Source organism: Podarcis bocagei (assembly GCF_964188305.1).
Source record: "Podarcis bocagei genome assembly, chromosome: 9".
Taxonomy (NCBI): domain Eukaryota; kingdom Metazoa; phylum Chordata; class Lepidosauria; order Squamata; family Lacertidae; genus Podarcis; species Podarcis bocagei.
In genome coordinates this window covers 72510561-72535326 of record NC_138134.1, presented here as the reverse complement: position 1 = coordinate 72535326, position 24766 = coordinate 72510561, and positions in this window count along the sequence as shown.

Sequence of the window (24766 nt, the reverse complement as noted above, 5' to 3'; positions counted from 1 at the left end):
TGTAACCTGAAGTGTCTGTAACCCGAGGTACCACTGTGGTTTGGACCCAATGATAGCCTTACCCTCTGTGAATTTGTCCAAGGTGGTGGCTATCACAACATCTAGTGGGAATGAATTCCATATGTTAACTATTTGTTGTGTGAAGTTGTACTTTCTTTGGTGCATCCTGACTCCAATGAAGGACTCTACCCATGGACCTCAGGGACCCATAGTAAAGTCTTAGGTTCAGGAGTGGCCCACCCAGTTTCACCACCTGATGTGAAATGGGAATGTGTCGCCTCCTGCCATGCCCACCATGCCCCACTTCCGCTGCCTCTGGAACATGCCCCCACTTACTGAATTCAGCAAGAGAAGGGACATTCTGCAAGGCATTCACGCTCACCTTGTCCCCCCCCCCCCCGATGGGAAGTCGTGTGAGCAGGCATGCCTGAACACCTCTTATCCCCTGAGGCAAGTGCCCAGTGGTGTAGTGGGGAGGCACAGGGGTGGTTGCCCTGGGCACCAAATTGTTAAGGGCACCAAATTTCAACACCCAGTCCTGCCTCATACAGCTGTGTGCTTCCGTTGCTGGGCTCTGTTGAAAACGGCTTCTCCATGCGAACCAGGAAGTGACCTCTCCAATGGATTGACTCTTCTTTTCTTATCTCTGCAAACTCCTGGGTGATGCTGAAGCGGTTAGGCCATTGAATGCTCATGCAGTGGCGTAGCGTGGGGGGTGCAGGGGGGCCGGCCGCACCGGGCGCAACATCTGGGGGTTAGGGTTAGGGGGCGCAAATCCACGGGTTAGGGGGCGCAAATTACTTGCCTTGCCCCGGGTGCTGACAACCCACGCTACGCCACTGTGCTCATGTATATTCTGTTTGTTTCCCTCCCTCCCACCGCACCTCCTCTGTGTGGCCCTGGGTGCTGGCAACCCATGCTATACCACTGCAGGTGCTTCTCCGTGCCTCATCTTTGGATTGCCTCTGGTTAAATTCCTGGGCAACACATCTTTGTGTCTGTGTGTGCATGTGTGTAGTGAGAGTCTAAACCAGCTGCTCATTGGTATGATTTGTGCAGCTAAGGCCAAGAATGAATTGTTTGCCTCATTGCTGGAAAAAGCGGGCACTGCACTTTGGTGGCCACTGAGAATGATGTATGGTAGGAGAGTAAACAAAAGTGTGGATCCCTTAGCCTTAGGTGCTTGTGAAAGACAAACAGGCAGAGACACCAGAAGATGCGGAGAGTTTGTCATTAGGAGGCAATTCAAAGGTTTGAGGTGGAGCAGTTAAAAGAGATGAGAAAGACGGGAGTTCCTTTGACACAAGCTTGTATCAGGAAATGTCGTGGCGAGGGAGCCTAAGGGGGCAGGACATTGTTTCAAAACAACCAAAGCATAAATATTGCTTAAAATGCTTGAAGTAAAGGACTTTAAAAAATCCAGAGAATTCCAACACAAAGAGTCCTCAAAGACTGATGCTGACAATTACCAGACTTGTTAGCTGCTTGTTACACAAAAAAGGTTTCCAAGTGACATTTTTAAGACCATATGCACAATTAAAAAAAAATGTAATAAAAACATGTAATTTGTTTTTTAAAAAAGAATCTACAACATCAACAAAAAAAACTTCGGGTGCACAGTTTAAAAGAAACTACAGAATCGTGGTCCATCGAAAACCTGGAGAAAGATGTATGTTTCAACATGGCATCAAAAGGACGCCGCTGAGAAGGTACCAGATGGACCTCACTGGGAACAGCATTCCACAGCTGGGGAGCCACAACCGAAAAGGCCCTCTTTGTCATCCTCCTTCAAGCCTCCCTCTTGAGTGGGTTGCAGGTTAACTTTTTAAATCATGGCTTTTATTTCCCATTGATCCCAAATGGAGGGTAAATAAGAGTGTCAACTACAAGACCCCCCCCCCAAAAAAAGGGCATGCAAGAGGTGTGTCTTTGATAAAAAGGAACCAAAGTCACTTCTGAGAGTCAGTGTGGTGTACTGGTTAAGAGCAGTAGACTCATAATCTGGGGAATCGGGTTCATGTCTCCGCTCCTCCACATGCAGCTGCTGGGTGAACTTGGGATAGTCACACTTCTCTGAAGTCTCTCAGCCCCACTCACCTCACAGAGTGTTTGTTGTGGGGGAGGAAGGGAAAGGAGAATGTTAGCCACTTTGAGACTCCTTTGGGTAGTGATAAAGGGGGATATCAAATCCAAACTCCTCCTCCTCCTCCTCCTCCTCCTCCTCCTCCTCCTCCTCCTCCTCCTCTTCTTCTTCTTCTTCTTCTTCTTCTTCTTCTTCTTCTTCTTCCCCTGTACACCAACAGAATGCCTTCTTTTTACCCTTTACAAATCAGAGCAGCAAAAGTCAAAGAAGGACAGAGGGAAAGCTGCAGCAGTTTCTGTGACTGCAAGGAAGAGGGCTTTGTGGGTAGACCTGCAGATCTGTGTCCAGTTGCGGGCACCACAGGATATTGACAATGTGGAAGGTTTGCAGAGGGAGGTGACCAAGACTATCAAAGGTCTGGAAATGAAGCCTTATGAAGAACAGTTGGATATGTTTAGCCTGGAGAAGAGAAGACTGAGAGGTGATATGATAGCCATCTTCACATATTTAAAGGCCTGTCACATGGAAGCCATCTTGTTTTCTGCTGCTTCGGAAATTAGGACTTCAAGCAATGGATTCTCTACTATCATTCTATGTGCCCCTTCTCAGCCTGTGGAGGAGAAGACCCACACCACTCTATGGTCCCTGGGTTGCCATCCAAAGGAGCACAGGATTTCAGCTTCAGTCTATATTTTTGTTTTCATAAGCCTGAGCATAGGTGTGCCAGGGAGAATATCATCACATTGTGTACACTGTTGGAGACAAGAAAAGAGAAACAAAAAGACAAAGCCATATTCAGGAATTATTTCCTGACATTCCTTACAAAATTGTGCATACCTCACACTCTGAGGATCTATGAGATCTCTCAGTACTTCGATCCCCAGTCTGCTCTCTCAGCATGCATGCTTTACTTCTTCTTCTTCCACCTTTTTCTGGCTTATAATAAAAATAATAAAAAATGTTTATCAGGACACAAGTGAGTAAAAAAAAATAAAAGTAAGGTTTTCATCCTTTCACCTTGACAGTAAGAATTTCTTTTAAAAATGCAGTGTAGCATCAAGGTTTCTGCCTTCATGAAACAAACATTGAGGGTTGACCTTTGAATCTTTTAAAGAAAATAACAAAAACAAACAAACTCAAGCCTGCGTTTCCAGTTTACACCAAGTTCTGATTGTTTTTCTCTCCCTCCTGCTGAAATCAGAGGAACTTTGTGGTTGAAGGGGGTGGGTGAGAGAGATATAATGCTGAAAGGGATTTCGAAAGAAAATGGCAAAGCCTGCAAATTCCCATCGCTGCAATTTCTCCTGAAATTGGCCAATAAAGAGAAAATAGAGATATCATACTGAAAGATTAATGTCATCCTCCACTGGTCTACATGGAGACAGTTGCTTAGGCAAATCTCGCTTTTTCTAAAAATAAAAAATAAAAATAAAAAGATTAGCTCAGGAATTTAAAAGGACCTAAATACCCACTTTATTTGAAATGTTTATGAAGTTATTGTGCATATCAAAAGGCAGGAAGCACACAGAATTTCCCTTCATTCCACAAGAACAGCCATTCCAGCAGACTAAGAGGGAGAGATGGAAAGCAGGGCTCGTTCCACCAGCTCTGCCAAAAAAAACAGCTCAGTCAGACTGCTTGTTGTAAGAACTACCATATAACTTTAATATTTCTTGACTGACTTTTTTCCTCTTCCCTATCCATCCCTGTTTCCTTTTGTGTTGTTGCATATTTTTAGAATGCTAGGCTGTGGGCAGGCAGGACTTCTCCACTGCTGAAGATGAAACAGTCCAAATTCCTCCCCCACCTTTCTTCCTTTTCCTTTTTCTTTTTAATGAAGCAAGGCCAACTTACACTAGAATAAAGAGATAAAACATGCTATGCTTAGATTTTATGGGTGGGGAGGAGAGAGGATGAGAGGAAATGACATTGACTTGGATCTGAAGATAAATTCATTTCAAGCAGTTTGCAGAAGGAAAGTTTCCCCACCTAGGGGATGCCATTGTGTGTGGGGGGGGGGGAGGATGGCTGTCACATGAATTCACAACAGCTGATTCACTGATGCTTACAATAAAGGAAAGGAGGAGGGTCAAGGAGGCCGGACAGTCCACAACAGTGGAAATGCAGGAGCACAAGATTGCATTGCTTGAACCTCTCCATTGCCTCCCCTCCCCTCTCTCTATCTCTTAATAAAGGTAAAGGGACCCCCTGACCATTAGGTCCAGTCGTGGCCGACTCTGGGGTTGCGGCACTCATCTCACTTTATTGGCCAAGGGAGCCGGTGTACAGCTTCTGGGTCATGTGGCCAGCATGACTAAGCCACTTCTGGCGAATCAGAGCAGTGCACGGAAACGCCGTTTACCTTCCCGCCGGAGCGGTACCTATTTATCTACTTGCACTTTGATGTGCTTTCAAACTGCTAGGTTGGCAGGAGCAGGGACCGAGCAATGGGAGCTCACACCGTCATGGGGATTCGAACCGCCAACCTTCTGATCGGCAAGTCCTAGGCTCTGTGGTTTAACCCACAGCACCACCCGCATCCCTCTATCTCTTACTAAGCAGCAGAAATTCTGCTTCCTGCAGACCCACCATGCTGTCTGCAACTGACTTTACCTGCCACAGCCCCACCTGCACCCTCTTAAAAAAATTCCTTACATGTAGGTCGTGGATAGCTCAGTTGTTTAGAGTATGGTGCGGATAATTCCAAGGTTGCAGGTTCAATCCTTGTACAGTGGTACCTTGGGTTAAAAACTCAATTCGTTCTGGAGGTCCGTTCTTTACCTGAAACTGTTTTTAACCTGAAGCACCACTTTAGCTAATGGGGCCTCCTACTGCTGCCGTGCCACCGGAGAGTGATTTCTGTTCTCACCCTGAAGCAAGGTACTATTTCTTATCTATTAACCCAATATGATTATTGGATTCCCTATCCTGTAATATGATGCTGATAGAGTTTTTACAACAACAAAATACCTGGTATATATCGTGTGTGTGTGTGTGTGTGTGTGTGTGTGTGTGTGTGTGTGTGTGTAAAATCAAGGTTAGACCAGGTAAATAAGCATCATTGGCAGGTGGGGATATATGTATGATAGGTTTTTTTAATAAAAAAAATTCCCTCTGCGGGAATCATCGACCTTTCTTATTGCCATCAGTAACACTCAAGCATTGGTTTGAGCTTCATGGGATAATGAACAGTAATCCAGCTCGCAATCCAGTTGCACACAGGTTGTTGAGGCTAAGCCAGGAATGCCATGGGCAATTGTCTAAGGTTCTTCCCAGGTATATGAAATTTATTTGGCAAATCTCATTAGTAAGGATGTCTTCATAAGCCCTGGAGCTCAGGTGTTGGAAAACAATAGCTCACAAACATTATTTCTCTCCAGGTTTTTTTGTGGGGTTGAAGGCAGCAGTAATGAGGGATGTGCTTGGTCAAACAGCCACTTTTTAATTGCACATTACAATACTTGTGGTTTTTGTTTTGTTTTGTTTTGTTTTTTTAAAAAACTAAACCTACAGCATATATAGATGAGAATTAGATGTTTATGCACCACTCTGATTTCTTTTAATGGAAGATGGTTTGCACATATTTTAAATACACTATAGCAGCTGCCTTATACTGAGTCAGACCACTGGTCCATCTAGCTCAATAGTCCCTACACTGACTGGCAGCAGCTCTAAGGATTTCATAAAGGAGTCTCTTCAGCACCCTACCTGGAGATGCTGGAGACTGAACCTGGAACCTTCTGCTTGCAAGGCTGACACGCTGCTACTGAGCCATGGCTCTCCCCTTTAAGTGATAGAGAACCTGTTCCTCCACTTCAACCCCAGCTAGCATGGCTAAGTTTCAGGGATGAACATCTGGAGGTCTACAGGTTCCCTGCAGGCTATAAGGAGCTGTTTACTGAGGAGCAAACTGTATGTCAGTGTATACATAACAGGCACCACCATACTGATCCCAATCCAAATTGCACCGATTCAGGTCAACACGGGATTTGAGGCCGTTCCAGATTTCTGTGGGTAGGATTGGGTCCACTTGGAACTATCAAGGCTGTCAAGTGGGGAGAGGTGGAGGAGAAGATGTTCAGGCAACCTGTAGGTGTCTTCTTCTTCCGTCTTCCCAACTGGATGCTTAATCAAGGTTCTAAGCCAGGCAACCTCCTTCTCCCCTCTTGACCACATGTCCGAACCCTCCAATTGGTCCAGAAACCAGGTCTGGGTTGGGTGGGCCCCAGTTTGCATGTTGGGGACATGCCCTTCATCTTGATATAAGATCTGGATGTCAGATTCTCCAAAGTTATTAAATTTAATAAATGCTTGGAGCCAAACATTGCATTTAGCAAAGTGGTGAAACATTGGTGGGAATGGCAGTGGCAGGCTTGAGTACTGTGGTGCCCTGAGCAAAGCCAACATTTTGTACCTCCCATCAATCTTCAAGATGACTTCCCAGAGGTGAGTAAGGAGGTGCCTGGCTTTGAGGAGGTGCCCAGCTTTGAGCTGGAAGCGTGAGGGCTCTGGCAGGGTCCTAGAGCCCTCTTTCTTCCTTTTCAAAGCTGGGAAAGCACTAATTAGGCTTGGGGTAGAAGGCTGGAGGATTCTAGGACCCTGCCAGAGCCTCGCACCTCCCCCCCTCAAAGCCCAGTGCCTCACTTATTGGGCTTTGAAACAGCACCACTTTGGCTCACCACCCAGTGCATATGCACCACTCATACAACCCTAAATCCACCACTGAGACTGGTTTTCTGGAACAAGGAAGCCATGTGGCAGAGGGGCCATCAGGTAGTGATTGACCTAACAAGGGACAGGGAGGGAATCGACCAGCATAACTAAGATTGTGTGCAAGTGGCTGGGAAGTTTGGAAGACAATTGGAAAGTGGCCAATATTACAGGAAAATTGTGCCTTTTGTGCCAGGCTAGGTGTGATGGCCTGGGATTCAGACTCGGATGCTGAACCTGAGGGATCCCAGCCTGCACAGGATTCCCTGCCTCCAGAACCAACTGAGCCGAGGCTGGGGCTTGAGCCTGAAGGGTCCTCACCTGTGCTGGATCCTCAGGTGCAGACATCAGCTGAGTCTGCTCTGGCTCCGGAGGTGATTGAGGACCCATTGCCTGCAGGTGCTCCACTCTCAGCCCCGTCAGAGGAAGCTGAGGTTGCCTCTGGGTCTGGTAACCCTCCAGCTTCTCCTGAGCTGCAGAGGCTCAGGGCAGAGAGGCAGAGGGAACTAACTTCCCGCAGGAGGAGTGCTCGCCTCCAGACCAGGAGAGGCGAGTCACCAGAAGATCGGAGCCACCCTATGCCTCGGGGCAGATAAAAGCCGGCCAGCCCCAGCCCCAAGTTGTGGGAGCAACATTGTTGGTTGCCAGTTCCTGCTTGAACCCTGTCCTGCTTTCCTGCCCTGGCTCCCTGCTTGCAAGCTTGTTCATGACTTCACCTGGCTCCCTGCCCTACACCCAGCTTCAGCTACTACGGATAGCCTCCTTGTTGCACCTTTGACCATGGACCGGACTTGGACCTCACCTCTTGGGTAACCCACAGGACCAGCACACTAGGTGGCTGAGTCCAAAGGGAAGGGGATGCATTTGGCAGAGGTTCTGGGAATAAGGAGGAGGTGTTGGAAGGAACACCTTGTGGGGGCGGAAGGGCTGCAGCGATAAGAGCTGGCTAGGAAACAGGAATTAAAGGATGGCGCTTAGGATGACACTGCAGTTCTGGGCTTCTATAAAGAACAAGCTGTTCTTGAGAGGATTTTCAGCTCTTTCATCTAAATATGTCTAATTAAACCATATTTCTTAAACACACTACAGCCTCTATTGCATCTTGATTCACAAAGGAAACATGACCCTCGAACCCCCTGAAATCTCATGCACCGCTTGCCAGAGATTGGGTGTGGTGTGCAACCTTTTTAACAATATAAAACAATATAAATACAAACTCGAGATGATTTTTTTCATGGCTGTGTGCATGCATGCTTAAATCTCTGCCTACTTCCCACTTTTCAACTCAAACAATCATTGCCAAACTCCTTTGTCTCCTCCCCCTCGCTGTTTCTACACTCCAGGTTACCACCTCCTGAGACTATTTTTCACCTAAAACACTGTGTTACAAGCGTAGTTTGCCCCTGAGTCAAACCAGGCGTGTGCAGACCTCCATTAACTGTAGAGCAGCTCTCAAAGATTTCAGGCAGCAGTTGGTCTCCTCCTCTTCTTTCCAAGAACATTTAAAACAAGACGTTTAAGAATGAGCAAAAGGTGCTTGAGGGATCTGATCATTACAAACTCTGAGATGAACTGACTCAATCCACACCTCTCCTATGAATAGGTGGATGAGAATGGGCGGAGGAGCAACTTCCCTATGAAGAAAGGTTACTATGATTTGGGCGTTTTGGTTCAGAGAGATGCTTAAGAAATGTAAAACATTGAGCAGAATGTGGAGAAAGTGGACAGAGGAAAGTATTTTTCTCCCTCGCTCCTATGCAACACTAGAACTTGGGGACATCCAATGAAACTGAATGGTGGAAAAGTCAGGAAAGATAAAAGAAAGTACTTTTCCACACAGCACATAGCTAAACTTTGGAACTCTCTTCTACAAGGGGGCACTGATGGCTACCAATTCAGATGGCTTTAAAAGAGGACCAGAACAAATCCATGGAGGATAAGTGTACTATGCACTTTGCCCCCACAGTCTCAGGAAGCATGCTGCTGAAAAGTTGCTGAAAACTGTAGGAAGGGACAGTGGCGTAGCGTGGGGGGTGCCAGGGGGGCCGGCCGCACCGGGTGCAACATGGGCGGGGGGCACGCTCGCACTAGCAGCTCTCTGCCCCTACTAAAATCCACGGGTTAGGGAGCCCGCGCTCGCTCGGCTTGGCGAGGAGGTCGCGGAAGGGGGAGAGCGAAGACTTCTGCCGCGGGCAAAAAAAGGAGAGGAAGCCGGGTGGGCGGGCGGGCTGGCTGGCTGGCTGGCTGGCTGGCGGGGGTCTGGCTGCGCCTGCTGCTGCCGTTGCCGCTGCTGCCGGGGCTTTGACAGCTTGGCGAAGCGGAGGGAGAGGAGCTTTATGGTAATTGCGGCTCTTTCTCCACTGGCCGCCTGGGTAGTGAGCCGAGCCGAGCAGGGAGTCTGGCGAGGGGGCGGGAAGAGACTTTTCCACCTCGCCTGGTCAAAAAAGAGAGCGGAGTCTCCTCAGGGCGCCCTCAGGCAGGGCAGGGCAAGGCAAGCAGAGCGAGGAGGAGAGAGAGGGGAAGGGGGGGGGGAGCAGCCAGGAAACGCTGCGGTGTGGAGGAGGAATCAATTAAGGAGAGAAAGCGAAAAGCCTTGTAGAAAGGGGAAAAAAGGAAAGAAAAGAGGCAGCTCCAGGAGAGTGCGGGGGAAAGAGAAGCCTCGCTGCTGCTGCTTGGGAGAGTAAATTACTGTACTTGCCTTGCCCCGGGTTAGGGGGCGCAAATTAATTGCCTTGCCCCGGGTTAGGGGGCGCAAATTACTTGCCTTGCCCCGGGTGCTGATAACCCACGCTACGCCGCTGGGAAGGGAGAATGCTGTTGCCCTCAGGTCCTGCTTCCCAAGGGCACCTGGTTGGCTACTTTGAGGGCACTGGACTGTATGGGCCACTGGCTTGATCCTGCAGGCTATTTGAATATTCTGATGCAGAACTCAGCCATTTAAAATTACCCAAATACATTAAAATGCATTTTTAAGTAGGAAATTTATTTAGAAAAACATATTTCCAGAGAGAAAATGCATTTATAGATACTTATTTAAATCTGTATATAAATGCAGTTTTTCACAGGATAATGCAGAAAGACTGGAGATAGTCTGATTCCTTCATTTCTAGGATGAACCAGGGACTTTCACACACAAATCAGTCTCGCCTACCTCTGAGATGCAACCCCAGAAGCGATGGCGGTCTCTTTGAATGGTGTTGTTCTGCATAGACAGTTTGAACTAATTATTTTCTTTAGCTAAATTTTATTTTTGTGCCTCGTACTCATCCTCCGGGAACACTGCATTCGAAAGCGAGCTCTTGTTGCCATTAATAATGAATGTGTATTGTCCATTTATTTAAAATCCATAACCCGTTTCACAGATACTTCCCCAAGGCAGTGCTGTTTCCTATTTAAAGAAGAGAGATTTATCCATTCGACTCAAATGCCATTTTCTCAATAGAACTACCCGACTCAGTTGGGGGGGGGGGTGGCGGTTTGTTGTTACTTATTTATTAAATTATTAAATTATTAGGAGAAATTGTCCATACAAGTAGCAGAATTGGAAACAGAAGACAAAAGGGAATTGGGAAACAACGGGCAGGAGAGGAGTATTATGGAACCAGTTTCATCTTTCAAGTGTGGATGGTGTAGGGTTTTAATATGCTTGAAGGAGGGGAAGTCACCCTCTGCAGGATTTTACCCTCTGCTGGTTGTGGATGGCATGCTGTGGTGACAGCCAAGTCCACCTGAATGTAGTTGTACCTTGGAAGTTGAATGGAATCCATTCCGGAACTCTGTTTGACTTCCAAAGCATTTGGAAACCAAAGCATAGCTTCTGATTGGCTGCAGGAAGCTTCTGTAGCCAATCGGAAGCTGCAGAAACCCCATCAGACATTTGGGTTCCAAAGAACGTTCTCAAACTGGAACAGTCACTTCCGGGTTTGTGGTGTTCGGGAGCCAGAACATTCGACTTGCAAGGCGTTCGGGATCAAAGGTATGACAGTATATCAAATTTGGCTAGGCACTTAGGTCTCAACAGAATCCGGTACACAGCCTTACTACATACAGATGGGATCAAGGACCCCACCTTTTGCCTTTCCCTGATCCAACAAAACTGTCTTAAAAAGGTAAAAGGTAAAGGTAAAGGGCCCCTGACAGTTAAGTCCAGTTGCAGATGACTCTGGGGTTGCGCCTCTCATCTCGCTTTACAGGCCGAGGAAGCCGGTGTTTGTCCATAGACAGTTTTTCCAGATCATGTGGCCAGCATGACTAAGCCGCTTCTGGTGCAATGCAACACCGAAACCAGAGCAGCACAGGGAAACACTGTTTACCTTCCCGCTGGAGGGGTACCTATTTATCTTACTTGCAGTATTTGACATGCTTTCAAACTGCTAGGTTGACATCTTACAGGTACACAAATCATATGCATGAAGGCTCTGTTCAGATATTGGAGCGAACATCGAGTAGGATGGGGCCTTGGAGGACATCTAGTTCAACTCATTGCTCCATGCAGGTTCTGCAACGCAGGATGCAACTACAGCATCCATAACAGGTGGATGTCCAGCCTCTCCTTAAAAGCCTGTAATGAAGGAAACATCACACCTCTTGAGGCGTTCTGCTCCAGCACAGAGCAATGAAGTTCTGAGCATTCACCACCACCACATGTGGAAGTTGGAAGTGGGGACAGGAAGGTGATACTGATTCTCCACCTCCATGCATTCATTGAGCATCTACTTAAAGCTCATGCTTCCCCCTCTCCCCCCTAACCTTGCAGTAACATTCTCATGTACATGTCTTTCCAGGAGCCTTGGCTTGCATCTCATTTGCAAATGGCACTTCCCACTGAAATCAATGGGACCAAACAGTCATGGATTAAGTTCTATTGATTTCAATGGAGAGTAATCCAACTCCCCTTATGTTGGGCTGGGAGGTGGTGGATTGAATGGGGGCATTCTGAATGTGGGGAGGGGCAGTTCTGAGTATTGTGCAATGGCATCAGGTCCAATCCAGGTGCAATCAGGTTCAATAGTCCTGTTCTCCCACTTCCTATCATAGCTGCTGTGAGTGGATCATAGATAACAGAATCATAGAGCTGGAGGGGATCCTGAGGGTCATCTAGTCCAACCCTACTCCTATGCAGGAATATGCAGCTGTCCCATACAGGAATCAAACCTGCAACCTTGGCATTATCAGCACCATGCTCTAACCAACTGAACCATTGAGTAGCCATGCTGCAAATGCATCTGTAGCCCCATCACTCTGTAAAGCCCTGCCAGCAAGAGAGGGTGGTTGGATCGTCTGGTGGTTGGACTCAGTCTGGATTAAACCATTTACATGCAAGAGTGAATGTACACATTTTGAATTGGAGACAGGAACTGTAAATATTATTGGCATTCATAGTCTCAAGGTTTTCACAAATTTGTGAGCACATCCCATCAATAAATGTTTATGCACAAGGACAATTGAAATGAATGATGCGCATGCTTGTGCTTATTGTATTCATCTTAATGGGAGGCTACTTTCTATGAGAATAATGGACCAAGTGTTCTAAATCAGAAACTATGTATTTACTAGGGGTTGTCACCCCTGTAGGGATGCGGGTGGCATTGTGGGCTAAACCACTGAGCCTCTTGGGCTTGTTGATCAGAAGGTTGGTGATTTGAATCCCCAGCTCCTGCCAATTTAGCAGTTCAAAAGCACAACAGTGCAAATAGATAAATAGGTAGTGCTGCGGCGGGAGGGTAAATAGCATTTTTGTGTGCTCTGGTTTCCATCACAGTGTTCCGTTGCACCAGAAGTGGTTTAGTGCTGGCCACATGACCAGGGAAGCTGTCTGTGGACAAACGCCAGCTCCCTCGGCCTGAAAGTGAGATGAACGCTACAACCCTATAGCCGCCTTTGACTGGACTTAACTGTCCAGGGGTCCTTTACCTTTATCTTTTGCCTGTCATCCCTGTTCAACAATCCTATCTACCTTTCTCCAAATGACTTTCTCCTACAGTTGTACAAAGCCTCCTCTCTTTGCACCTCACCCACTTGCCAATTCCTCCACAGCTCATCCCAAATCCTTTCCCCTTACTCCTTCCCTCCCTCCCTCCAAGCCCCACCCCCTTTGAAAGGAGGGAAGGGCACTTCATTTCATGTTGTGTGAAGAATCTCTCCCCCCCCCATTAATCTTCACTGTGCATGAACTGCAGGGAGGACAATACCTTGCATTTTTAGGAAGATATATATTCTTCACCTCTCTTCGCTTTATCTTTCAGTACGTTTTTGTCCTTTTGACAAGCACCAGGAAGACCTGTCTGGGAAAACTTTCTCAATCTCTCCTTGAAACTGCAACAGCAACAAAAAATGGGCAAGAGCAAAATAAGGCTTGACATTAAGTCCAGCCACAGTGTACATCAGCAAGGACCATCTCGAGGGAAGGATTGCAGCTGAAATGAAGAAGGCATTTGCAATTTGCAAATCCAATTGGAATATTGGTTTCCATTAACAGATATTCAAATTGGATTTGCATCCTTTGAGGCCTTCGCTTCCCATTTGTCATTGCTTAATTTGCCTAAATTCGATATGCCTCAGCTGAATTTGTTTACCTTGATGGAAAAGAAAGTGTTGCAAGGCCAATTAAGATTACTAAATTCTTTATATTAAAAAGTAATGTAGATTTTTGCACCATATGCACTACATAACACTAACTAATAGGAAGTTGCATGGATACAGTCATGCAGTTTAATAATGCATGCATGCATGTATCTACCAGGGCTGTGTGACAGATTTGGCAGAAGTCCAAAGAGAATTGGGCTGATTTGGGGCAATCCAGGCTTTGCCCAAATTGGATGAAAACAGCCTGCCATGTATTGGCCTGAGTCAGGTCAAGCAGTCAGGGAAAATCCAGGGCTCTTGGCGGAAGGGTGTTGGGTGAGAAGGAGAGGCAGGCATCCTGCAAACAAAGGGAGACTCAGAAGGGGGAGTAAAGCCCTGATCCCAAAATTGATTAGGGACCAGATCCAGATTAGATGCCTACCAGGTTAGCCTGGGTTCAGTAGAGGCTGATTGGGAGCCCCACTTTGTGTGTCAGCAGACAGTGTACAACCATATTATCCACCCATCCACCTCTCCATCCATCATTCTTGGGCCTCTGCTTTCAGACCTCCAAAAGAGTAGAGCCCACCACCTTTAGTCCATTTCACTGTCAAACAGCTCTTAGCATTAGAAAGTCCTTCCTAATGTTTAGAATGGAATCTCCATTCTTGTAACTTGAGACAAAACTACAAAAATGCCATTTTTAAAGAGGAGAAACACACACTAAAGTGCAAATGAATCTTCATGGGGTTGTGTGTATACTGTGTGTGTCTACACACACACACACACACAACCTCAAAATTATTGTGGAAACGTGGAGAACTGAAGATTGGAAAAATGAGAAGCAGAGAAAGAGAAAGTGACAGCTTTCCCCATCCCTAGTACATGATAGCTCAGTGCAACTCTCGTGGTCTGAGACAGTTCACCTCTGAAGGCCAGATGGTGAGGCTGAACAATGATGATTGCAGCAGGTCATCACCTTCACCCCCTGCTTGTGAGATCATCCAGAAGAAGTTGCCCGACATTCAAAGTTTCTATGCTGACAGAGCCATGAACTGGACCGTGCAGCTGTCCTGACTTGGAGGCCTTAGCACTGGGCAGCTCTTTGGGAGATTAGGGGTGCCTTTCTGTGTCATGTTCAGTAGCTCAAATGATTTGAAATTACCAAAATGCCAGGGGCGAATCTCTTCCAAATGCTCAAAGAACTGTAAAGAGCCCTGCAGCTCACAAAGCTTGTTTCACTGCCCATTTTATTAGCAGTCTGTTCAGCGCCTGCTATTTTTTCCCGTATCAGCTCTTTTGTGCTTCCAAATGTTCTCTCTCTCTCTCTCCCCACCAACTCTCATTTCAAAAGTCATCACAGCCTCTTAACCTTCGAGCTGCTTGCTACAGGATATTGCACTCCTAACATATAGGGTCACCCATATATAGTTTGTTTACAAGGTTATAATAGTATTATGGATGGGGTACATCTTGCCAGGGGTGGGGTGTGAGGAGCAAGGTCCTGAGACATTAGGCAGCACTAATGATTCATTTATTAAACAAAAAGGAAACGAAAGGAAAGGAAGAAAAGGTATCTGCAGGGAGTGGTGATGCAGAAATTGTATAATGCACATTATCGGTGAGGCCAGTGCCATGTAGGCAAGAATATGGGATAACCCCAAAACTCATAAGAAACAGTTTAGGAGGAACCTAACACTGACTGTTAAGAGTGAAAAACAACCCCAGAGGGCTCTGTACATACAGTAGTAGATTAAAAAAAATTGGATGAGTGTTTCTGAGTACTGTACTGTGATTGGATGAGATATGGTGGAGCACTGATATGGCAGAAGCTAGTTAAGGAGAGGATGAAATAAGATTCTGTATTTTTCCTAAACAGTTTGCATTCTAATGGAACGATCTCACAGACTCTCTGCACTCTGCCCTGCAATGAATTACTGAATAAAGTCTGGGCCAGGCTTCCTCAACCTTGGCCCTCCAGACGTTTTTGGCCTACAACTCCCATGATCCTTAGCTAGCAGGACCAGTGGTCAGGGCTGATGGAAATTGTAGTCTCAAAACATCTGGAGGGCCAAGGTTGAGGAAGCCTGGTTTGGACAATAGGAGCTTAGTGTGAACCTCCCTATTAAACAAAGTGAGTTTGCACGTTTTAGATTGAGGCTGATTGCTAGTCAGAGCTGTTTGGAGAATTGCTTTAGTTTGTTTGTGTGTTTGTGCTTTTTGCTGTGTGCTCTGCTAGAGTACATAGTACAGTGGTACCTCGCAAGACGAATGCCTCGCAAGACAAAAAACTCGCTAGACGAAAGGTTTTTCCGTTTTCGATTTGCCTCGCAAGACGAATTTCCCTATGGGCTTGCTTCGCAAGACGAAAACGTCTCACGACTTTGTTTCCTTTGTCTAAAAACAAAGACATGTTTTGTTTATAAAGTTAATTTATTTTCCCTTCAATTTTTGAACTGCTCTTTACAGTATGTGTGACTTTAAAGAGCAGTTAATAAACTGTTGTTGTACCAAATTTGGCTTTGTTTGGACTTTTTTTGACCATAGGAACGCATTAATTGATTTTCAATGCATTCCTATGGGATTTCGTGATTCGCAAGACGAAAAATTCGCTAGACGACAAAACTTGCGGAACGAATTAATTTCGTCTTGCGGGGCACCACTGTATGAGGTGGGAGACGGATACTGCTGAGAGGAAGTAAGACTGAAGGAGGAAGTGAGTTGGGGGTGGAGTTGGAATCAACCAGTTCTACATATCTGCTCTCCTGCTAAGTTTCAGCACCCTAACAAATGACAGCTCCCAAAATATTCTGGAGGAAGCCATGGCTGTTTGAGGTTGCATCATATTGCTTTAAAAGGAGGGTGTGATTGTGGCCCAGCTTGTGGACCACTGGTGATCTACAGACCAGTTTGAGAATCTCTAACTTAAATCATCTGTGGAAATTGTACTCCTGGTACCACACCCAACAGAATGTTCCAGGGCAGTGACCTGACAATGGACATGTTCTGCTATGGGCCCTCAGTACTATGGAATGTGCTCCTCTCTGCCATACAGGAAGCAACAACCATCAGTTTCCCATCATCAAATACATATCTTCTTGCCCAGGCTTTCCCTGGCCCAAAATATTAGTCTTTGTTTTAATTTGTTTTAATTCCCTGTTTTTAATTGTGCTTATATGCTTTTATTCAACTGCTTTGCTGATTTTATGTTATATTTGTGATTTAGTTATTTTTAGTTCTTTTTTATGTTGGGTGTCACACACACACACATTAAGCAGCTTATATTTGCTTTTAAGTAAATAAATGATACAGCGGGACTCTTAAGGCTTAAAAGTGGAAGCAAAGGAAATGCAGTGGATGGGACAGCAGCTGTCAGAATTTGGGATGGATGCCTTTTGGAATATCTTTCACCTTTCCTCATTTCTTTCTTGCTCCTCTGAAATGTCATCTGGAGTCGCTCGAAATGGATCACAGTCCATGGTAATTGTTATTATCTGCAGTGCAATTTACATTATTATTTGTCATTGTGTTATCCGTGTAACCTTTCATTGAATCTCCTCATTTATCATTGTGGAACGCAAGTGTGATTTATGACCGTGTATCATTTTCATGATTGTATCATTCTTTATTACATGTATCACAATTCATGAGTTTCTTTAAAGAGTTCTTCCAAGTCAAGGCCAGCATCAGCCATTGTCTGGCTACTGAACTTGAAAACTCAAATGATGTTTATGCCTCTGGTCCTGTCCAAAATGGCTGGAGCATGGCAAAGCAAACTACTGAAGTCATTTATTTACATTAAAGTTCCTTGGGTACATTGTATTATTTTTTAACTTATCAAATATGTGGCATTCTTCCTATGCCGAGGGAAGAGGGAAACTTTGAAACTCAAAAGGTTGTCTAACAGCACATATTTCCATGCTTTACTTTGCTGCATATTCTGTGACTTCAAATCTCTGCAGGGGTTCTCCCACTAAAGCAGGCATAGGCAAACTTGGCCCTCCAGATGTTTTGGGACTACAGCTCCCATCACCCCTAGCTAACAGGACCAGTGGTCAGGGATGATGGGAGTTGTAGTCCCGAAACATCTGGAGGGCCGAGTTTGCCTATGCCTGCACTAAAGAGTACTTGCCTCAGACTTAGATTTTGGCATCCAGGAATTCTCCTTCCATACCTATTTTTTCCCCTTGCCACCAACCTGGAATGTGTCTGGGAACTCTGAGAAAACCTCATGCTTGTCTGCCTGGGGAACAGGGGTGTGTATGTTTGTGCAGAAACTAGCTGCCTGTACAGAGGCTTATTTCAGGTTTTGTTAGTGAAGGCTCAGAGGCAGTGTGACTAGTAGGAAGGGGAGAGAAAGCTTGATGGTGCTAAGCAGCAACAGCTGGGGAACATGCCTCCAAACCCTTCTGGGCAAGAGATGCAGATGGTGATGGGGTCAAGTGCTATGTGGATGCCTGGGTCTTGCCTTACTAGGAGTGCCAAGAATGGATTCAGCCAGGCAGCAACCACATAATTGCACAACACAGGCTCCAGACAACTGTTGCTTCCACTGCCGCCCTGTATCTTCCTCCAGTAAGGAGAAGGTGGCTTCCTCTTGCTCTTGGTTATTCCTCACTGTTGGTGGATGGGTCATCACCTTGCCCACAGGGAAGAAGACCAAATTCTTGGATTCAAACTCCTACCAGATCCAGCCCGCATCATCAATGATCAGGGATGCTGGGAGTTGTAGTCCATGGAAATCTGGTGGGTTGCAGATTCCACACCCCTGCCCTACCACTTCCTAACCCATCACACAACTGCTGTTGGTACTGCCATAAACACCTGGTGTTGTGATTCCTCAAGCTACGTTATTTCGCAAGGTTGATACAAAACACTGAGAAATACACACACTGTGCTGCAGCACCTCAAAATGGTGTGCTTGAAAGTGCCCCCATCTCAGAGCCTCTTTGCGGGTGGAATCCATATATCAGGGAGAAAGAACTTTTGTACAGATTGCGTTTCAGTGTGGCTACAAGGAAGGCCCCAGCCTCATTTGCCCAACCCAACTGCAAAATAAGCCCCATAAAGCACATCTATTTTATGTAACCCAACTTCTTAAACCGCCTAGTCCTTGTGAAACATGACTTTAATGCTGATGAAGACAAACAGCCCGAAGGGTGAGGTGGTGGAGAGATGCACTTTCCCCAATGTTGCCTGATGAGGTCCCTTTTGACTCCTTGAAGGATGGATCTGCGAAGTGTGCTTTCATTCTTAGGGCTCTTGTCTCGTGAAAACAAAGCCCAGGGTGTCCTCATTGCTCTTCCTTTTCTGTGGTTTTAAATCCTCCAGATTAAAGTATTTTTTTCAAGAAATAACATTTGGAGTGTTCAGGTTTTGCTCAGCCTCTAACAACACTGGAAAAATGCAAGAGGTAATGTAGCTTCCTGCATCTGGAATGAGCAGCTGCTAATTATTATTCCAAAATGTCAGACGGCATGCAAGACAGACATTTAATATGGCAGTGGGAGGAAACTGATCAGTCTCTAGTCTGTGTATCTGAAGGCAGCATCGCCCCTCAGTCTAGCATCTGTACATTATACAGGAGCCACAAAATCCCATTGGGGAGGGAGGGTTCCTTCTATTATATTACATGAATATGATATTTTTTTTAAAGGTGTTGAAGTCTCAGCTGGTGCAAACCAGTTTAATCTTAGCAGCGCTGTATTGATTAACTCCAGAAAAGGATGTTGGCTTGCTTTGCCAGGACCGTTCATTAACTGATTAAAAATCAGAGTCAGGAGGAAGGAAATAAAAGGACTGGCGGAAGAATTCTTCTGAATGAATTGCTGTAATGTTGGTTTTACAAAAATGTCGGAAGGGGCACAAAAATGAAAGTGCTAACGTTTGGCTCTGTTTATCCCCAAACCAGTCCTACCACTGGGCAAAGTAAGGTGACTGCCTCAGGTGGTAGATTTTTTTTTGAGGGGGGTAGCAGCCTATTCCCATTCCTGCTTTCCTGGGCTGCTGCCCCTGAGTCCTATAGATATACCTATATTCTGTTGGGAAACTGCCAGGGAGATAACATCCATCTGAGCCCCCAAGCCGGAGTTCTGGACATCCATCGGCCTCCCGTAGTCACGCAGATCCAACAGTTAGGGGCACAAAGCCTCTGGAAATTCCCAGCCACATTCCTAGGCTTGGTGCACCCTCTTTCAGCAGAAAGCACAGTCAAAAGCTTGCATCACAGAAGAGCAGAAGAGCATAATTTACAGACTTTATTAGCGTTTAACAGAACAAAAGAAAACGTGACCGTTCTGTGTCAGCATCTCTGTCCGACTGAAAAACGAAAGGAATATCAGAACAATAAACATCCTGTGATCAGGACATGCGCAGACTCTTACAGAAAGCCTGCTCCCTTTTAAGGTGGAACGGAAATATCCTAACATCCTCCCCCTTTCCGTGTAACCTGTTGTACCTGTGGTTCACCCAATTGCAACTTTTGTACATAAACCTTAAGTTGTTCTCTGTTAACAACCTTAGACAACAGATCAGCAGGAATTTCATTTCCTGGCATGTAGGACACCCGAATCAGTCCTTTCTGAATACACTCTCTTGCACGATGTAGCTTAATCTGCAAGTACTTGGTTCTCTGCTTGCAACTCTCGGAGTTTAGCAAAGCCAAACAAGATCTATTGTCTTGATACACTTGTATAGGACATTTCACAGACACCCTGATGTCCTTAAACAGTTGCATCAACCATTCACAATCCATGAGTGAAAACGACAGAGCATTGAGTTCTGCTTCACAGGAACTTAGGCTCACTGTTGTCTGCTTCTTGCACAACCAGTCAAACAGGCAGTGGTTGTACATGTAGCATACTCCAGAAGTGCTTGTACCATCCGTGGTGTCACTTCCAAAACTTGCATCAGCAAAGATTTCAAGACCTCCAGTCTTCTGACTGGTGAACTTCAGCCTGTAGTGCATAGTCCCTTTCAAATAGCGGGCTATGCGCTTCAGAGCTTTCCAATCCTGAACCGTAGGATTGTTGGCATGTCTGCTAAGCAGATTACAGCTTACAGCTATGTCAGGTCTCGAACATCTGGCAATGAAATTCAGCTTGCCTAGAATGCATCTGTATAGCGTTGTGTCAGAAAACGCTTCAGCAGTACTGTCTACCTGGTAACCTGTCACCATCGGTGTGTCTGCTGGGTTTGCATCAACCAAATTCAACCTGGTTAACACATCAGCAATTTTCTGTGTTTGATGTACCAGAAAATTACCTGCTTGGTCTTTCTCCACCTGCAGAGAAAGATAGTTGGATACCTCACCAAGATCCTTCATGTCAAAGTGCTCCTTCAGCTGAGCTAGGGTGCTTTGGTAAAAAGCCTGATTCTTCCAAAACATCAGAAGATCATCAACAAAACATAAACAATACAGTTTGTTTTGCCCCTCCTCCTTGACAAACACACATGGATCAGCTTTGCCCTGGTGAAAACCTAGAGAAAGCAATGTCTCAGTGAGTTTTGTGTTCCAACACCTGGCACTCTGCTTAAGACCATATAAGGATTTCCGCAGTTTACAGACCATTCCCTTTTGTATCTGCATCCCATCAGGTGGAAGCATGTACAGCTCCTCCCCCAAAACCCCGTACAAAAAAGCTGTATTAATGTCATGGTGGGTAACATGCAGTTTCTCCTCCGCAGCGATCTTGAGCATCAGCCGAATGCTCTCATATTTGACTGTGGGAGAGTAGGTCTCGTGGTAATCCTGTCCTGGTACCTGTGAAAAACCTCTGGCAACCAATCTGGCTTTGTGTCTGACTACCTTGCCATTCTGGTCTGTCTTGGCCTTGAAGACCCATTTGCTGCCAACCAGTCTCATTCCTGGGACTACCGGTACCAATTCCCAAGTTTGGTTCCTGTTCAAGGAATCAACTTCAGCCTTCATGGCATTAAGCCAAGGCTCAGCATCTTTAGAGGTTAACTCCTGAACCTCTTTGAAGCTTGAAGGTTCCCATACCTTCTCTGAGCTACTAAGAACAGCAGTTGCTGTCTTAGCAAACTCATCAGCATACCTCTTTGGAGGTCTGCCCTTGGTCGCCCTTTCAGATCTACGTACTAGACGCAAGCCTTCTGGACTCATCTCCTCTTTCTTAGGAGAAAAATGACCAATGGTGAACAGTGGTTCTTCCAGTTCATTGTCAGACGCATCAGATGGTCTGACTGAGGCCTGTGCGCTCTTGTAGTCTGCTGTGTCATCACTGTCACTGACACCAGCAGCAGCGCCGCCCACTGAACTGGAATCCGAACTCTGATCATCATCATCATCATCCTCCTCATCATCATCATCCTCCTCCTCATCATCAGCAGCAGCAGCTTTCTCATCTTTAGCTGCTTGCTTGACATCACCTTCATCCTCCTCTGGGTAACTCTGGAAAATTCCCACATTTTCCCCCCACTTAGGATTGTACTCAACACTCCTTGTGAACTTAATGGACTTAGAGTCAGTCATCCATACCCTGTATGCACCTTTTTCGTACCCCATGAACAAACCATGTGCCCCACGCTTCCCAAGCTTGTTGGTTTGTTGTGTGCGTACCCACATGTCCGAACCAAAAATTCTCATGTGTTTGGTGTTGGGTTTCTTGCCAAACATCTTCTCATAGGGGGTACAACCAATGGGTGATGACAATCTGCGATTAAAGGTGTAAACCAAATTCCCCAGAGCCTCCCCCCAAAACTTATCAGGGAGATTGGCATCATGCAACAAGGTCTTGATTCCTTGCAGCAATGTTTGATTTGCTCTCTCCGCAAGACCATTCATCCATGGCGATCTGGGCGTTGACATGTCATGCTGGATTCCCTTCTCAGTCAGGAAAGCTTCAAACTGCTGAGAAGTAAACTCCCCGCCCCGATCAGAAAACAAACAGGAAATACGTTTACCGTGCACATTCTCCAACCAAGCACAGAATGCCTTAAACTTCGGAAACGCTTGCGATTTCTGTTCGAGCAAATACACATGAATGTACCTGGAAAAAGAATCAATCAGAATCATGAAGTACCTTGCTCCTCCTATAGAGGGCGCAAGTGGACCAACCAGGTCCGCATGCACTAGCTGGTAGGGTTTGGAAGCCTGCCTGCTAGACTCCTTGCCTTTTGGAGCAACCTTCACCTTGTTCTCTGCACAAGATACACATTTCATGTGAAATTTACAGGGTTTGATGTTCAAACCCTCAACCACCTCTGGCATCTTGGCCAGTGCCTTCCAAGAGAGGTGACCAAATCTTCGATGCGCATCATGAATGCAACCTGCATGAAGAACTTTGTTAGTTTGTGCAACACAACAAGAATCAGCATTATTCACAACAGCAGTGTCATCATAAGTTATATGGAACAAACCATCCATAAACTTTGCATGCAAATAGTCCTCTTTGCCTTTACTGATGACACAAACGCTCCTCTTGAAGGAAATCTGAAAACCACGCCCAGTAAGCTGTGGGACGCTCAACAAGTTGCTTGCAGCTCCTGGAACAAAAAGTACATTACTGATGGTAGTGTGCAGACTTGCAAGTTTCACAGTCCCTTCTCCTGCAATTTGCAACGTCCTTCCATCAGCCAGGTGGATCTCACCTTCCTGAGGCTTGAAGGAGATAAAGAGATGCCTGTCCTTGGAAACGTGGCGATTCGCACCTGAATCAACAATAAATCTGCCTTTGGCTGTTGGAGCAGTCCTTACAGCAAGCAAACCCTTGTTTTGCAGCGACGTGGGCTTTTGCAGCTTGCCCCCCTGCTGCTCCTGGCCAGCAGACGTGCCTTTAGCCTTTGGTGAAGCTGTGCCAGCAAGCAAAACCTTGCTTTCCACTGGCGTGGGCTTTTGCAGCTTGCCCCCCTGCTTCTGGTCAGCAGACGTGCCTGTAGCCTTTGGTGAAGCAGTGCCAGCAAACATCGCTTTGTTTGGCGCGGGCTCTTCACCCTCCCTCTGCTCCTGGCCATCTGCAGGTGTCTGCCTGTGGCTCTGTTTACCTTTGCCTTTCCGGCCTCTGCAAAGGCGATGGCCTTGGTTCTCACGAGAAACAGAGCTCTCAGCTGCCGACTCCTTGGCTCCCCCTGGAGGCTGGAATGCTGCCTGGGATGACGTGACGGTCAGCTCCCCCTGCAGCTTGCAACCGGTGCCCTCAGCATCCCTGCAATCACCCGCATTCTGGGAAACAGCTAGGACCTCCGATGCAGTCAAACTCTGGGCTGGGATTTTTGGCTTGTGAGCTTTCATTAAAGCAGTCCACATTGCACGTGCAGTGGTGTTGCCAGCCAGCGTCTTAATTTCCTCAAGAGATACGGATAGGACTATTACGTCTATCGCTTTCAAATTTTGCGATTTCCATCTCTCTGTCAGAGGAACTGGGGGGGCTTCAGAAACAACATGCCACACCCCAAACTGATGTAGCAAACTCTCACACCATTTTGCCCAAGTTTCATAATTCTGCCCATCCAACTTAGGACACTGAGCAGTTTCTGAGGTCTGTAAGAGATCCATCTCAGCTTTTTACTTGAGCCGTGAGCCCTATGCCTTCAAAGACTCCTTATCTTGGCAGCTCATTAATTACGAACTCTCTTTGGCGCAGCTCCCAGGCCAATTAAGCCTTGCCGGAGTTCAAAGACTCCTTGCCGAGGTAAAACAGGAAAACGTCCCTTCCTTTCGCTTTCCCCACATACCTCAAACACAGTCTGTTGCAGCTTTACTCTCCTGTAGGTGCCGTGAATCTGGGCCCGAAACCTTGTTGTTGGGAAACTGCCAGGGAGATAACGTCCATCTGAGCCCCCAAGCCGGAGTTCTGGACATCCATCGGCCTCCCGTAGTCACGCAGATCCAACAGTTAGGGGCACAAAGCCTCTGGAAATTCCCAGCCACATTCCTAGGCTTGGTGCACCCTCTTTCAGCAGAAAGCACAGTCAAAAGCTTGCATCACAGAAGAGCAGAAGAGCATAATTTACAGACTTTATTAGCGTTTAACAGAACAAAAGAAAACGTGACCGTTCTGTGTCAGCATCTCTGTCCGACTGAAAAACGAAAGGAATATCAGAACAATAAACATCCTGTGATCAGGACATGCGCAGACTCTTACAGAAAGCCTGCTCCCTTTTAAGGTGGAACGGAAATATCCTAACATATTCTTGAATAGGGAAGGGCAAATCTGTGAATTTTGGTTTCTCTCAGTTTCTCATTTTTCCAATCAAGTTCAGTTTTCCACATCAGTTTGCACCTATTATTGTTGTTGATGTTCATAGCGCATTTGGCACTTTGGTGTGAATTTCTCCCCGTTTGTCTTTACAACTTTGCAAAGCAATGCAGCTGATTTCATTGTCGATAATTATTACTATTTCTGTTACTATTTTGCTGCTGTTATTGAAAGGTAAGCAGGGTTAGAA